At 36.1% G+C, this 17,937-nt stretch overlaps 1 long non-coding RNA gene and 1 other non-coding gene across 2 annotated transcripts; one reads left to right on the forward strand and one right to left on the reverse strand.

The window, feature by feature from the left end:
* Positions 1–399: 399 nt before the first annotated feature.
* LOC143643084 (U2 spliceosomal RNA) lies at positions 400–590 on the forward strand. The gene has a single exon (XR_013156125.1). It is a non-coding gene; the product is annotated as a U2 spliceosomal RNA (small nuclear RNA).
* A 2,545-nt stretch (positions 591–3,135) lies between these two features.
* LOC143689670 (uncharacterized) lies at positions 3,136–13,670 on the reverse strand. The gene is made up of 3 exons (XR_013178876.1): positions 13,561–13,670; positions 12,754–12,935; positions 3,136–3,461 (listed from the first exon to the last, which is right to left on the reverse strand). It is a non-coding gene; the product is annotated as an uncharacterized LOC143689670 (long non-coding RNA).
* Between the last annotated feature and the right edge of the window lie 4,267 nt (positions 13,671–17,937).

A 17,937-nucleotide genomic window follows, 5' to 3' on the forward strand; every position in this document is an offset into this window, starting at 1 on the left:
AGAATTTCTCTTTGGCAGATAGTTGGTAGCAGAATTCAAGGTAAAAATTTATGTATATCTTCCACTTAACTAGGTATTGCAGAATTGTTCTCCAAAATGATATGCTAATGTGCTGTCAACATTATATGAAAATCTGTTTACCACATATTCAACAACATGTGGTATAAAAAGACTCCTACCTGGTTGCTAATATTTTGTGTAAGAAAGTGTGTCGTAAGTCCCCTTTGGGGAATGGTGAGAAAGGGGGAAAATTCGACTTCCCCAAGGTGAATTCTTGATAGTCTCACAAGAAGTGGGGACAAACAAAACAATAGGCTGAGCCCTCAATCTTGGGGTTTATTCATATGAAACTTAACCCCACAAAGGATTGGTCCAGGCCTACTTAAAATTAGGCCTAAGATCGCTTCTCGGCCTTTTGACCAAGGTCAAGTGTAGTATCTGTTCTTATCAGTTTAATATCTGATATGTCCTCTATCTGAGGACAGCATATTAAATTGATTTTTGGAAGAGGGAATTGGAAAGGGAGCTTGCTCCATCCACTCCATGCATCATTCTGGTATTGCAGTACTTCCAGGAATGGTGGTTATCCCTTTTGGGGATGTAAAAAAAAAAAAAAAAATTAGGCCTAAGAGTCACCCCCAAGAGAACCTCTTTTGTTGCTCAGATGTGGCTTCTCTCTCCAGCCAACACAACAAGCAAACTCACCACCCCTCCCCCTGTCTACGTGGGACGTGACTCCCAAGGGTGTGGACCTTCCTGGCAACATGGGACAGAAATCCTGCAATGAGCTGGGGCTCAGCATTAAGGAATTGAGAAAACCTTCTCGACCAAAAGGGGGAAGAGTGAAATGAGACAAAATAAAGTGTCAATGGCTGAGAGATTCCAAACAGAGTCAAGAGGTTATCCTGGAGGTTATTCTTACACATTAAATAGATATCAGCTTGTCAGTCAAGATGTAATGGAGAGGCTGGAGGGAACTGCCTGAAAATGTGTTCCAGTAGCCACGTTTCTTGAAGATGATTGTATAATGATATAGCTTTCACAATGTGATGTGTGATTGTGAAAACCTTCTGTCTGATGCTCCTTTTATATACTTTATCAACAGATGGGTAAAATATATGGGATAAAAATAAATAACAGGCGGAACAAATGTTAAAATAAATTTAGATTGAAATGCTAGTGATCAACGAAAGGGAAGGGTAAGGGGTATGGTATGTATGAATTCTTTTCTGTTGTCTTTTTATTTCTTTTTCTGAATTAACGCAAAATTCTAAGAAATTATCATGATGATGGTATTGCGAATTACTAATTATATATGTAGAACGGAATGATCAGAAGTTAGGAAAGTTAATGTTAGTTTGTTGTTATTTTTTTAAAAAAATTAATAAAAAAAAAGAAAGTGTGTCAAGCTGTTTTAGTTAAAAATTTTCCCATTTAATAAAGAGGTTGAGCATCTTCTCATATGTTAATTGTTTGTTCAAACATTTTCCCTCTTCTTTAAATTGTTGGTTATATTGTTTAGTTTATGGGATGTAGAGCGATTCAAATCTTTCAATTTTGTTCTTTATATTTTGTGCTTTTGGAGAAAACTTTCCTCATTGGATACCATAAATGTATTCTTCCATATAGTTTCCTCAGTTTTTTTTTTTTAATATGGCCAGGCCACAGGAACCGAACCTGGGTCTCCAGCATCTGCGGCAAGAACTCTGTCACTGAGCCACCGTTGCCTGCCCAGTTTCCTAAGTTTTTAAAAGTACTTTTAATACATGTATATATTTTTGTCTTCATACATGAGATAAAGATTTTTCTGTGTTTGGACAGTTGATTGTCCCAGAAGCACTTATTAAATTATCTATCTATTCCCTGTTAATTTGTAATGCTCTGTAAGCCATACTCCATATACTCATTCGTATATTTATATACAGTGCTTCTAGGTTCTTCCTTCTTTTCATATTGGTCTATTTCTCTATTTCTTATCTTAAGCACTCTGAAATCAATTATTACTGTTGCTGCTGCTGTTGTGATTTTATGGTATTGTTTTTATTGTTCTTGATTTTATAGTCAAATTTACCCACATGACTATCAATTTATTTGATAAATAATTGTTTATTGCTGGTTGCACAATATTATAAACGTATTAAATATCATTGAATTGTTTGCTTTTAACTAGTTAATCTTATGTTATATGAATTTCATCTGAAAAAAATTCTTATTCTGTCAGCCCACAAAGTATCTTTGTGTTTAATTTCTTGCTTCCTAAAATCATTCTTAACAGAGTTTTTGGGTGAAGTATGTAAGTAATTATCTCTCAGTCTAGAACATCTTTATTTTCCCCTCACTCTTGAACGATAGAACAGCTGGATATAGAATTCTCAACTGAGTAATTATCCCTCATAGCAAAGAAGATGTTCTGCTGCTGCCTCCTGGATTGCTGCTTTTAAGAAGTCTGCTGTCAGTAATTTCCCTTTTAGATAATCTACCTTTCCCACAGACTACTTTTAATATCTATTTTTTGGTGTTCTGCAGTTTAACCATCAGATGCATGGGGGAGGGGAGTCTGTATCCTTCTAGGACTTGGGGTGTTTCTTCATGTTAAAGATTTATACCTTTCATCATATCTTTGAATTATCAACTATCATCATTTTTAATATTGCCTTTTCCCATTCTCTGCTCTTTCCTTTTGAATTCCTTTTTCCTATAGACATATGTCACACCTTTTTCTCGTCTGACATCTTTTAACCACTTTTTAGAATTTCTAACTCTGAGTGTGCATGTGTGCATGCCGGTATACATTCTGGATAATTTACTCATATCTCTTTAAGCTAAGCAGCTTCTAAGTCACTATTTAATTTTCCTACTGGGTTTTAATTTCCATGAGTATACATATTTTTCATTGCAAAAGTTCTATTTGGTTCTTTCTGAATTCTACTTCTTATCCTAGTGACTCTTTTCCTTATGTTTTCATTGCTTCTTTTTATCTGTGCTCTTCATACTTTATGTTTTGGGAAATTTTTAAATTTAATTTGGACCCTTAGATACGAGATTTTAACTAACCATAAGCCTCAGAAAAAAACAGCTGTCACAAATTAGGTTCCCTGGGAGAGGGAGACAGACTCTGAGACAGATTAGACTAAAGGGACTTTATTAGGGAGTATTCTTGGAACGGACATCTATGGTAGGGAGAGGAAAGAAGCAGAACTGGGAAATAAGAGAAGTTGAGCTGAAATGGCTATCCTTTGGGAAGCTATGGAACTAAGATGGCCCTTCAGAGTTGTCTCCAGCAGGAACAAGAAGCTCAGGAACCTGTATTCTCACTCACTGGATGTACACTGCTCCAGAAAGGAAGGCCAACCTTGGGTGAGGCATCTCTCTCTTGACAAGGTAATTCTCAAAAGGGCCAGACAGCTGAGCAGTTTCTCTCTGCAGCACTCCAAGCAGCTGGAGGAGTACATCTTTCAGCTCTGAAGAGAATACAGGCAGATCATCAAAGAGGCCATGTCAACAGATACGATTTTATATTTTCGCAGCCCTCCAATGAAGTAGTAATATGGTCAACTTTAATTTGGAAATAAGAAAACTGAGGCAACAGTGAAAGTAATCACCTTGCCCAAATAAAGTTGCCCACTTAATTAAGTGGCAGAGTCAGGATTTAAACGGAGGCCATCTGGTCCTAAAACTTATGTATTTCCCTATTATGCTATGTTGTCTTAGGTTATTTCTTGCTATCATCTTCAGTTCACACAGAGACTGGCTATTATTTATTCGTTTTCCCTTGTTCCACTACTATAATTCTTTTATTTTCTTATACATAAATGGTACTGTGCTAGAGGTCATATTATTTTTCTTATTTCAGTTCAAAACTGTCTTTGTAAGACCTACCAATGTTATTCTACATACCTCACTTTATTACTTAAACTGCTTAATAATACTTAACTCCTCAAAAAATAGTTATTGTGTAGTCTTTTTCAGATTCAACTGTATGATGTCAAGTTCCACAGGGAAGTGGTAATAGTCTTGCTTGTAGATTGCATTGAATTTGATCTTTGTTTTTTTTTAATGTTTGATTTTGAACTCATCTTCAGATGGGTGGAATTTCTGGGCCATAAGGTAACTCTATGCTTAACTTTTTGAGGAACTGCTAAACTTTTTTCCAAAAGACTGCACTATTTGACATTCTCACTAGCAGTGTATAAGGGCTCCAGGACTTTCATATTATGCTAAAATGCAGTGTATCTGTAGAGTTAATGTTTTGTTTTGGTTTGGTTTTTTCACATGGGCAGGCACTGGAATTGAACCCGGGTCTCGGCATGGCAGGTGAGAACTCTGCTACTGAGCCACCATTGCCTGCACGTCTGTACAGTTTTCAGTTGTGTTTTACTGAGCCAAGGTTTCATTATCCTGGAATGGTCTACAAGCTCCTCAAACCCAACAAGTTCCAAGAATAAATAATTCTCTCTCCTTCCTGTAATGTATTTCTCTTAAATCACCATCTTGCCCAATGCAGAAATCTGGAGTCATTCAAGATACACAAATCTCATTCATGTCCCACTTTTAACCAATCATCAAGATCTGATTTTCTTCAGATCTCATATGGTCATCTTCCCCTGTGTATCCCAAATATCATTGCCTTAATTTACATTCTCACTGACTGAAATTACTGCAATGGCCAGTTGAATAAGCTTGCATTTGGTCTTACCTACCTGCCACCCCCCAACCTTTCACGGCTCAAATGGTCATGGTAAAATGCAAACCTTGTCATATCCTTGCCTTGCTTAATTTTTTTTCATTTTTTCATGCTTTCCAGTAACTTCTGTGACAAAATTCAAACTGCACACCTCAGCATTCAGAGATCTTCAAAAGCTGGTCAATCCCCACTTTCCCAATTATAGATCTTACTATTTACCATCACTGAGCCTCTGATTCTAAAATATTGAGCTCCCAAACTAGCCTTGCTCCCACCAATCACAATTTTTAGAATATATTTACATATTAGCTAATATATTTACTATATCTAATATATTAATATTAGATAATTAATTAATATCTAATTATTATTAGATATTAGATTATTAGATAATGATATCTGATAATCTAATAATATTGTTAATATAATATTATTAATAATATCTAATTATCTAATTATTATTAGATAATTTAATATATCTAATATATTTACATATTATCTAATATGGAAGTAGGCAGCACAGATTTTAATTACTCTTACTTAACCAGTGGTGAAACTGTGAAGAAATTTGCTCAAAGTTAAAATATGCTAAGAGGAAGGTCTGATTCCATATCAAGGCTCTCTGATTCTAAGACCCTTAGTGCTCCTCCATGACTCTTTCTCCATAGTAAGCATCGTATCATAACGCTTTTCTCAGTTCTTGAAACTCATTTTGTCCTGTCTTACCTTAGATCTTCTAATATGCTGTTCCTACCCCCTCTGCTTGGAACACTATTTCTGAACGATTACATCATTTGACTTTATCATGCAAGCTCATTTTCAATTACATGTTATCTTGTATTTTTTTAATGCTTATGCCTTCACTTCCCATCTAGATAAGACTGCCCACAATTTTGTACAATACCAGGTCATAGTAGCGATTAAATTATTATTGATTGATAGACTCTTACCCTAGCTGTTCTTTAGCCTTTAGCCATCAGGGTTCCCTGTAAACCTGTAAACCTGTTTGTAAGCACAAACATTCTATATAGTCCTATTGGAACATTTTTACAAATTTCTATTCTTGCCATATTACAATATACCAGTGTCTTTATATTACTGGAAATATTGGGAGTTTATGGCCTTGATAAATATTACCTAGTATTTATATATTTATAAATCAAGAACTCTTTATTGGTACTTAAGATATATAATTTAAGAAAAATAGATGGTTTTCCATCAACTTATTATAGTGACAATTAATTTTACTTTGAGTTCACTCACAATGTTACCAACCTCAGAAACAGATAGGTCTTAGCTTTCTTTAATGAACCCCTTTGCCTACCATCCTCTGAAAGTGTATTACATTGCACTCGGGTGTAAATCAGAGTTGAAAGCTTCTCATTTCATCAGTCACTGCTTTTCTCTTCATTTATATAGAACTTTTATTTCTGCCAAGTGCTTCAGTACTCTGGGGGCTTTATTAGTTTTCTTTTACAAAAGACCCAAGAAATAGATAAGAAAGTTTATCAACTTTTATAGATAAGAAAACTAATAAACTACTCATCTACAATCAGATTGCTGATTAATGCAGTCTGGATTAGAACTGGCAGCCTCCAAAAGCTGTTCAATGCTCAGTCGGTTATAATTTTGTACTATATATGTTTTCTCCTTTTTGACTGTCATTTTTTACATCAATGTGTTATTTTAAGGTTTTAATTGCCTCTCAAACAACAATTAAGATTTCTATTTAAGAAATGTTGGGGAGTATAAGAAAAGGGTCACTACTAAATCTCCAACAAATGTACAAGTTACAAAGTTATATTGGAACATTCATTATTAAACTTATTGAAATTCTATAGACTATAGTTGAGTTGTTACAGAATTTATTCATGAGCATTTCAAATGATGTAGATCACTTTGATTAGTTTACTCTCTGCTTTGGAGCATCGAATTTTTGAAGAGTGAAGTTTGCATTCAACTAAAACTGCCATCGTATCTGACACATTCTTACTCTAGTGGAGGCTCAAACATCACTCGGTCAACTGGTATACCAAATATAGGTATGAACTACAATTGTGTCAATGTGAAAAGGACAGTTCTAGTTAGTTGTTAAATCTTGGCTGAATATTGACAAATGAACATTAATTTAAACGTTATTTTAAAGTAATGCAACCAAGGTAGTGAGCTAATTCAAATAGATCATTGAATCTTAACTTTCAAACAACTCCTGTTATCCCTTTTTGTGTCATTTGTTAAAATTCCTGTTAGCACCAAGTTAAATGAATCAATCCCTTGATTTTTTTTAATTGGTGGAAAGTTTACAAAAAAGGCTCAGAAACACCTGTGTTCACGCAGACACACAGCCACACACACCCTCGATTCATCATTGTCTAATGATTGCCTCCAAGCAATTTTCTTATCCGTAAACTAGTGGCACTGTGTCAGGTAGAACTCATATCTTCACAAAACAGAACTATGTTACTTCCAGAATTTTAATTTAAAAAAAAAGTAGTCTCTGTGATTATGTGCATATTTAACAGGTGAGATTTGGAAAATGTGAAGCACTTTTCACCAAGGAGATCCATTTGAGTAAGTTGTTTTGTTCCTTTCCAGATACAAGGATATAAATAGTGTTCTGACTTGTGTTTATGATGGGAAGGGTACTCTGGTGCTTGTTTCAGCTAAGATTGTTTCCTTGGAACTTTGAGCTGCTGAATCAGATGATTTGTTCTAGACAAGCACTATCCAATAGGAATATAAAGCAAGCCAAAAACACAAGCCACATGTATAATTTTAAATTTGCTAGTAGCCGTATTAAAAGAAGTAAAAAAAAAGATATAGGTGAAAATTAATTTTAATCATATTGTATCAAACACAATGTATTGTGTTAAATAAAAATATTATCCAAAATATCTTCATTTCAACACATAGCAAACATATAATTAGTAACGAAATATTTTACATTCATTTTTCATAGTAAGTCTATGAAATATGGTATGTAGCTTACACTTACAACACATGTGAATTAAATCTAACCACAGTTCAAGTGCTCAGTAGTCACCTTTGGCTAGTAAATACTGGACTGGACAGTGCAGGTCTAGAATTTCTCTTGCCATTCACCTAAGTAGCAGCAACTAAAAGCGTTCTTGTAGGCAAGCTTGCTACTGTATTTTATGTGCCCACAGTTCTCTCTACAAAGACATGCCCAGCCCTTAATCAGGTGGAATGTCAGTAACAAATCAGACAACTAGACTCTCAGTTTGGTTCTACTAATAAGGTTTAAATTTCCAGGCAAGCAAAAATACTTGGGTAAAAGGATAGCCATCAAATCATTAAGTCCATCCTTTTCTTCCCTCGCGAGCACTCAAACAACAAGAACAGCAGATACACACATACAAAACAACCCAACTCTCCAAGTTGTCTTGTAGCCACAGCCTGGATATCTCCATATTGTCATACTGTCATAGAGATACATGTCAACAACTTGAACGATAGCCAGACAGGAGTACTAGGAAAAAATTGGGTGTGGTTCATCAGGCTACTGCCCAAGGGCAGAGATTGAAAACCCATGATATGAGCTAACAGAGAAACCACAACTGGAAAGTTGACTGGATTCAGTGCTATTTGTGTTCTACCTTCCATTCTGTCCTCCTCAATAGAAGAATTCCTCACAAAATGCATCTAACTGTGCATTACAATGTTCTGTGGAAGGAAAAATATTTCCAGATTTCATGCATTAGATTGTTAGGCCTTGTAATGTTACCCTAAGTGGAGCAACCACAAATGCTCTTCTTTTTCATTTATAAATATTTAATCCCTATTCGAAACATGCTATGCTACATGCCAGAATAATACCCTACCTTTGTAGGTTCCACAGACCAATTACACATTACTAAAAATGCAGCATAGCATCAACAAAGTTCATTAGGTCATGGATATAGGACAGTACAAGGAGGAAATGTTTTCTGCACACCTAAGCAAGGAGAAAATGGAAAACTCAGGAATAGAAGTGTTTGGGAGGTTGTGATTAGACATACCTTTTGGGTGTGGTACAGTTTTCATATAACTGATTTTTTAATCTGATTTGGGTTAAGTTATAAGGCAAAGTAATTAACCTTCACTCATTTCTCAAAATGTGTAAGAAGAGACAAGGGAAAATGCGTAAGGAGACATAAATTAGAAGAGAAATCTGTGAGTTAAATAGATCAATTATACCCAATTGAGATCTAGTAGAACAACACAGTGGAATTTGGTTTGTTCTTGCTACTGCTTGTATTACTTTGGAAATATGACCCATGGGCCATTATGCTACTGTTAGTGCCCTTTAGTGGAAAGAGCTGTTTATTATTTATTGTGATGAAATGAGGAAGTATGGACACATATTTTTTAATATGAAAAAAGTGATGCTGATGCATCCATACTTTCTTGAACAATAAATGGAGTACATCAGTGGTTGTTTGGACAAAACTTTGGGTGATTTTGATCTTTTCATCTTAATACAAGAGATGAAGAGAAAACAAAAACCAATTTTCATATAGAATATGTCTTAAGGAGTCTGAAAGCCCCAGGGTGATCCTATGGGTAGAGAACTCTCATATTTTCTGAACTCAGAATCAAGATACTTGCTTACTAAGGATTAGTCTCTTGTTAGAAATGAATTTTATGAAAACAGAGCTGAGATTAAGATTGTTCTAAAAACAATAATATCAAACTTTTATATAAGTGTATCAACCAGACATTTATTATGATTCTAAGGGCTTTACATTACATTAGCATTAATCCTTACAGCAACCCTCTCACGTAGGGTATTCTTTCTATCCTTTTTGCAGATAAGAAAATTTAGGCCCAGAGAGGTTAAGAAACATGTTCAGAGTTGCTCAGCTTTAACTGGGATTCAAAATTCAGGCAAACTGAAACCAGAGTCCGTACCCTCAACTGCCCTGTAATATGTTGCCATCATGGCCATGAGTGGACAGAATAGTGTCTCTAAACTGTCCTCAGGTTGAAGTTCTACTGGTCTTCAAAATATCTTTTTCAATGTGCCTCCGGATTTCTCACTAGAACCCCTCCTTCCAATAAATGTAATTTCCTAGGAGGCTCTCATTAAGTGCACATTTTGTTAGAAAGAAAGAAAACTCACTAAAGCTTACTTTACCCAGTAGCACAAAATGTTTAGCACATTTGATCACATTTTTAAAAATATTATTGAGGTATTGAGAGTAGACCCCTAAAGAAATTAAAGACCGAACAGATTAACTTTCTTAGGTCAGGAGAAGAGATCCAAGACTACAAGGAATCAACATAAGGATATCAGAAAAAAAAAGAGAACAAGAAAGTAACTAAGCAAGTAAGCAAGAATAAGATATGTCCCTCTTGTCTATATATTTAACTAAAATAAGTTCTTTAGTCTCTGTCCAAAGTTGGAGAAGGCATTAAAAAAACCAGACTTAATAAAGGTTAAACAAAAAATGGAATATATCTGTTAATCAAAGTAGTCCATTTTTACATTTCTCAACTTTATATTCAGCAGAGTTTGTAATAATAGTCACAGCAAACATATGCTGAATCATATATTTACCACCCTCTGTTCTAAATATTTTTCCTGGATTATTTCATCAAATCCTCACACAAATCCTTTGCAAAAGGTAATATTAATATTCCTATTTTAAAGATGAGGAAGCTAAAGCACTTGATTTTTTTCTTAAACTATACAAGGTATGCAAGGTGACTTTCCTAAAGTAAAATTTAGTTCTAACGTGGCTATAAGTACTAATAGAAGAATTTCAAGGGATTATGAAAGTTTTTCCATTTCTCTTCCACATCCATCTGAAATCTGAGCCCTTTGCATAAAATCAACTGACCTGTCCTTTTGATATTAGCACTATTTAAAAAAAAATAAGGCTTGCTATGGGAGAAAGCTTTAGAAGGCAAAAGAGGGATGGGAAAATTTTATGTGTTGTTGCATCTTTCCACTTTCCACCTTCTCCTCCCCACTTAAAACTGATTCAGAATGCATTTAAAAACTTTTATTTTAAAATTAAGTGTGGGGGGTGTGAGGGAAGTTCAGTGGTAGAATTCTCACCAGCTATGTGGGAGACCCGGGTTTGATTCCCCGTCCATACATTTCCCAAACAAACAAACAAGGAAATCAACAAAAGCAAGCAAACAATTCAACAAATGGTGCTGCAATAACACATGGAAAAAGAATACAGTGTGATCCTGCCATTCAGCATACCAAAAAAAAAAAGAAAAGAAAAATTAAGTGTGACATTTGAAATATCCAGAATAAGCAAATTCATAGAGACACAAAGTAGATTAGAGGTGACCGGAGTTGGTGGAGGGAGGGAGTGGGGAGCTGTCTAATGGGTACAGAGTTTTGGTTTGGGGTCATAAAAAGCTTTGGAAATGGATGATGGCGATGGTTGCACAATATTGTGAATGTAACTAAGCCACTGAATCACACATTTTAAAAAATATTAAAATGGCAAATTGTATGTTGTATATGATACCATGATAATTTTTTTAAATGTATGTGTGAGTTAATTTCAATTAAACACCCCACAGACCACTTCACAAAGCCCAATTCAAAGACAGAAAGCTCCTGGGGCAGGGATCATCTTGCAGATCTTCCAAAATAGAGTTCTCCAGGGGAGAAATAACCTTCCCTTTTAAGTTTAGCTGCCTATGGAAATTAACTCAAAATCCCCGGTCCCCGAAACTTATTACTTTGGAACATAGGATTAGTTTTTAACAATCCAACATGTTAGATCATTACCTCAGTGGTTTTTAATATTGTGGGTGTCATATATTCCATAGGAAAACTCATGCAATTCAAGAAAGATCTGCTCCAAAATAGTCACATGCGTATATACACAGCACATACATCATACTATGTCAGAAATTTTATGGGCCTAATAAGGCTCATACATGTGGTGCCCACTGAAAGCAATGTACATAGACTAGGAACACTTGAGTTTAACCGAAGGCTGGGAGACACTAAATGACAAAGAAGGACTTAACTTTGAAACATCTCAGTTTGTGGAACAAGAACATTCCTACCCCCAAGTTGGGTTATATCATAAGTAACATTTATTTTTAAAACCTACTAGAACAATGGAGGGGAATTATCTTTCAAGCACCTTATTACTGGCCTCTTCATTTTATACTGATTTGTCCTTTCTCAGCGAGTCTTTCTCTTAGGAACATGTATAAGAGAATGAATCATGCTGTTCTCTTAGGAACATGTATAAGAGAATGAATCATGCTGTTCACCTGCAATCTAAGAGGAGAGGGATGTTGCTAATTAAGAGCAGGGAAATTCAAACTTCTTTTTAGCCCTGGGGAGGAAGATCCAGGTGTGTTGAAGACAGATGTGCTTGAAAAAAGAAAAGAGGTGCTCTCAAGTTGGATGCACAGTGCTAGGCCTTCTTTCCGGAATTGATTTTCCCACTGGGCGACATCCTGGCAATTTCTGTTCCCGACCAATGATGCAACTAAGTAGATGAACTGAAAGCTGGGTCAGATTAAAAAAAAAAAACACCGCTTAATTGAACAAAAGCAGCCTCAATCTTTGCTGTGAAGGAAAGCCAATTTAACAGGGAGTAGCAAATTAAACAGGAAGCTGAATAGGGAGAAAAATCATATTAAACCATTAAAAAATGAAGATAGAAGAATGTCACAATGCCAATTATTTGGAGAACAAGCACAACATCACTGTAGACATTCCAAACAATAAGACGTGATAGCTGCTTTAGATGTACAAAAATAGGTCTTTTGTTCTCAGCATGTATTTTAAATTAAACGCCATTGTTTAATTAATAGACCATAATCTCACACATTAAAGAAATGCTTATGGTCATATTTTAGGCCACAAAGTTACTTCTGAATCTCAAAAGCAGGGAAAACCAGTGCATTTCAAATTATAGCACATGAAGCACCTACATTCGTATTGTTTCGGCTATTTTTAAAAATTCTTACTGACCTGTTGAATAAAAAAACTTTAAGAGTAGAGTCTGGGAATCTGAATTTTAGAAAGCTCTGGATGTTAAACCTCCTAAAATATGAGAACCATTAATTCATATCCTCACCTGGAAGGTTCCAGAAAACATTATTATAAGTATCCCTACATGGAAAGAACTCTTTTCCCACATTGCTGGAGAATGGGATTTTCCTCCTTTGCTCATTTTCCTTCCTTCTAGCCACTAAACAGTCCATTTGGGAGCTGCCGCTCTTGCCCCATTCTTCATCCCTCTGACAGCCCAGATGGTTCCTGTCTGGTAAGAATACAAGTGAGGGATACCAGTAAAAAGGGGAGAGCAGATAAAAGAAAAGCTCTTCTCCAACCACACTTCCAGCTTCTATCTCTACTCCCTCTTAAAATATCTCCGGCCCATCCACCCTATCTTCACTGCCATGCTCTCCCGTCGGAGCTCTATCCCGTGTCCAGCACTGAAACACCTAGATAAATGACACTGCGTCCACCTCTGAAATAAATGGATTTTGTTTTGGTATTTTTTACGTCCAAAGACACACTCATCTACCCTCCACACATCTTTCTCTTTTGCCTATTTTATCTAAGCGGAAAGAGAAGGGAAGAGAGAAATTCAAAGAATGAAGCTTTTAAAAATTCCTGTCTGTTTCGTGATTATTATCAAGGCTATAGTCAAAATAAAGAAGAAAACCATGTGAAAGCCATAGGACATAAACACGGTGAAGGGAAATAAGAAGTCCAATTCTTGTACCACTCAGAATAAAAAGAGGTGGTCCGAGAATCTAAGCTTGACAAAGAACTAGCATTCCAAGTTCCTGCTAGAAAGAAGCTCCTTGCCTCTTCCCCCGCCCCTAATTTTTTATTCCATAGTCTTGTCCCTTTCTTCCTGCTAATCATATCACACCATCACCACACTCCATGTTTCAGCTGACAAGATGACTTGAAAGAATCTGGAGTCCTTCCAACACATTGCTCAGTGGGGAGTGGTCAGTACCTTCTGCCAGGGTAGAAATGTTCCATTGTCACAAGAACAACCTACTCTATTTCCAGTAGAGAACCCTCACTGATATTCTAGGGTTCTATTCATAGAATGTCACAGTTCAGATACAATATGAGCTTTAAAAGTCTTTCAATAGTCTTCCTGAAATGCAACCATCATTTATTCCTTCACTCGTCTTACATTTATAAAACTAATACCAGTTTCCTGAGTAATCAAATTTGGATCATCACCAGTTTTCACTATTAAACCACAGGCTTTAAAACCATAAAAGTCAATGGTGGCATACTAGAAACTGCAACGGCTTTAGACTCAAGCAATTCTTAGTGTAAATCTAGTTCTGCCACGTACCAACTGCATGATTTGTAGCAATTTATTTAACTTCACCAAGCTTAAATTTCCACATCCATAAAATGAGGATGATAATATTTATCTGGTGAGAAATTAATGAACAAATATTTGTTGAACTTGTCTATATACCATGCATCCGTGACACAAGGAACATACTCTTAAACAACGTCAAGTCTGTTGACCTACAGGTAAACGGGCAGATATATCACCACATAGTAAGTGTTATGAAGAGGAAAGAAGGAAAATGAATTACAGTAACATCTAGGAGGAAAACTTAAATCGTTCTTGAGTGGGAAAGAACATTTCAGGAAGGCTTTGGGGAGGTAATGGCATCTAACATGATATAAAAAATAAAAAACAAGTTGGTGTTAGGAAAGAGGGATGGGGTTGAGGGAAGGCTTGTCAACACAAAGAGGACATCAGATTCAAGGCTGGGAAGCAAAGTCAGAGCAAGGCACATTGCAGGTTTCCAGCTTAAGGTGTGACTAAAGAAGAGAGTGAGGTGAGGGATGGGTGAGTGGGAAGAGATTAAACCACAGATAGCAGAAGGGCATCTCCTGTACCAAGCTATGCTAGGACAATGTCCAAGATGATGGAAAACCTTGGAATGGTGTCAGTTCTACCCAGAGTGAAAATTAATAGCATAAAGTATTTGGCATATAGAAGATACTTCTGGTATTATTTCTTAAATCATTTGCCCCTTTTCATTAAAATAACAAATTTGATCTGTTGAGGAGGTATTGAGTTTTTCCTTACTGAGGTTCTGTGTGTGTGTATATGTGTGTGCATTGTTTTACTCACCATGAACTATGTTATTGGCATTCTACTCATCAGCAGGAACTCATAGTGAAAACAATTTTGAATAATATAACAATTAACATATGAAAGACAGCTCCAGGACTACGGATATTCCTCACAATAAAAAAAAAAATCAGAATTGAATGCACATTAGCTTCTGGCTCCTTGTAAGTCTGTCACTATAAGAGGGCCCTGCAGTTCAGATTGATATTTAAAATACTTGACTTCTCAGTGATAGCGAGGCAGTTGATTGATCCCCTTCATTTCTCATTATTGTAACCTAAACTTGTCACCTCCCTCTGCCACTTGCAGAAGGAGTAAGACCTTAGGCAGAATAAACCCAGGGAGACCCAACTGCAGGTGGAAGTTAAAGGCCTCAGAAAATCCAAGGCTGTTTTCTCGACTTCTTGCGTTCCTGCAGCTTGGCTTTCTTGTCAATAAAACAGAGCAGTTTAAGCTGTAACTTTTTTTTTTTTAATTTTGAGGCTGAATTGCTATTGAATTTCATCAACTAGGGCACTGCTTGCTTATTTCGTAGGGGAGAAATATGGTCCAGTAATTTCTTTTTTTCTAGTAAGGTTCATGACAAATGTGTTTGCAAAATTGTTGAGCACCTTGATTCCTTGGAAAATGTTGTAGAATCATCAGTTAGCTTGGAAACATTAGTCATATCTTACTAATAATCACCCCAGGAGATGCATGCATATATTCTGATCTATATGTGAGTCACCACTTTTAACAGAGAAGCTAGAAAGTCAACTGTGAGTCCTACCTGCTTCCTCATGAATCACTCTACAAAGAAGGAACTCCTCATTTTAACCCTCAAGCACCTGCCTTAAGAACCCTCATCCCTTGTTATTAAGTTTTGTTTGTTGGTGGTGGTTTTTTGTTGTTGTTGTAATTAAGTGTGATTGCACAGGTCTGCCTACATTTCTACATCCGTCAATGTCCAACTGCCAACCATATTGCCATGATTAAAATTCCCTTTGGGGGCTTTTCCCCCCCTACATTTTTTACTTACTTCAGTTACTCTTTGAGAGTGGACACATTTATTTATATGCATTCAGCAAATGTATTACCAAGTGCTTTTTAAAATATTTAGCACCTTCTTAAGCAATATGTATGCCACAGATGAATGTGAAGATATACCCATGTGTGTTGTAAATATCCAGAATGTATGTGAAAAGATTTGTGGGATTTATTTGCTTTTTGTTTCGTTATCACTTATTATTATATAGTTTCCTGTGCTTATTATTTGTTGATAAGAATACTCTTACGAATAATAATAACAGTAACAATGATGATAATTTAAATAAATTGTGTGTTTTAATGTTTCACGGATGTACAACTGCCTTACATTTATTATGTTATTGAATCCTCCCAACAAATCTATGAAGAAATTATTATTATTAGCCACAGTTTATAGTTGAGGGGGCTAAAATGTAAAGAAATTAAATAACATGTTAAAGATAACACCATTGCAAAACAGTAGACCCAGATTCTGACTCCCTGGGTCCACATTATGTTGTGCCACAACAAATATAAAAATCAGTAAAATACATATATCTGACCTCGAAAAGAGCATTGTTTTAGTTTGCTAAAGCTGGCGAAATGCAACATACCAGAAATGAACTGGCTTTTAACAATGGGGACTTAATAGCATACAAGTTTACAGATCTGAGGTCTTGAAAATCTTCAAATAAAGGCACCAATTGGAAAGTACCTTCTCCCTGAAGACAAGACAATGGTGATCCTCAGATCCTGTGTCACACGGCCAGGCACACAGTGACATCTGTTCTCTCCCTTCTCTCCCGGGTTTCTTTGCTTCCAGCCTCTGGCTCCAGTGGCTTCCTCTCTGCTTCTGTGTGATCTTTTCTCTCAGCTACTCTGACTTTTCTCTCTCTGAGCTTCTCTACATGCTTTCTCTCTGTGACTCTCTCTATATTCATCCTGTTTATAAATTTTTAAGAGTAAGAGTGTTTAAGTACCACCCTGAATGAGGTGGGTCACGTATTAACTCAGTATCCTGCTCACCAAAAGATGCTACTTACAATAGTCCCATAGTCACAGGAATGGATTAGCTTTAAGAATATGATTTTCTGGTGTCCATAAAGCCTCCAAACCATCACAAGCATATTCTGGTTACAGAAAAAGCCGTACATTCATAACATATAGAAGAGTGATATAAAAAATATAAGGACATCAAAAAGCAGATGCCAGATGAATAGTAGAGTCAATAAAAATTCCAAGGTGAACAAGCTTCCACCCAGTTGGAGAGGTTTCAGGCATCTTGATGGCTTTGAAGACCTTACATGGGCTCTAGAAAAACAGACTTTGAAGAGGCCAGGAAAGGGTGGGGAAGACCCTCCAGAGGCTGGGAAGAAGAGGGAGTAGGTGTGGGAAATGTGCATAGAGTTAGTCAACCAGTTTAACTGGAGGGGGGTGGGGATAAGGTAAGACAATGAGGTTACAGCCAGTTTTTAAAAGGTCTTTAACATCAGAGCACTTTCTTCAGCCAATAAAAAGACGGAAGGGACATACGTAGATTCTTTCCAGTGTCACTGAAATAGCAAGGGCTTCAGAATCAAAAGGCCCTGACTCAACCCAGGTACCAGGAGATTCCTCAGGCTAGTTACTCAACCTCACTGCACTTCAATTTCTGTAAAATGGAATGAAATGGAAATGAAAATATTCGCCTTGCAGGTGTTCTAAAGATTAGAGATACTTTGCATGCAACATAAAACAAATGTGCTTGGCACATAGTATCTGTCGAATAAGTGGCAGGTATCTTTACCTTAGATTTAATGCATTTGTTGCAATGATGATTCCATTCCTTCAAGTATTTTTGATCCTCTCACTGATAACTTTCCTCAGGGAGAGGATGTTTATTCATTGCAAAAAAAAAAAAAAGTCACTGCATCATTTTTTTTTAAATATGAAATGACTTTTTTCCTCCTATAAATGTACCAATTTCAAGTACCTTAACATTTGCATTTCAATGTGTTTTCTTCCATTTGGTTTTTCCTGGGTGTGATGTTCTTTTATTAGCCATGACCATAGTGTATATACAACTCCTGTCATTATTTTTTTATTTTTTATTTTTTGCATGGTCAGGCACCGGGAATCGAATTCAGG

Source organism: Tamandua tetradactyla, chromosome 7 (genome assembly GCF_023851605.1).
Source record: "Tamandua tetradactyla isolate mTamTet1 chromosome 7, mTamTet1.pri, whole genome shotgun sequence".
In the NCBI taxonomy this organism is placed as follows: Eukaryota; Metazoa; Chordata; class Mammalia; order Pilosa; family Myrmecophagidae; genus Tamandua; species Tamandua tetradactyla.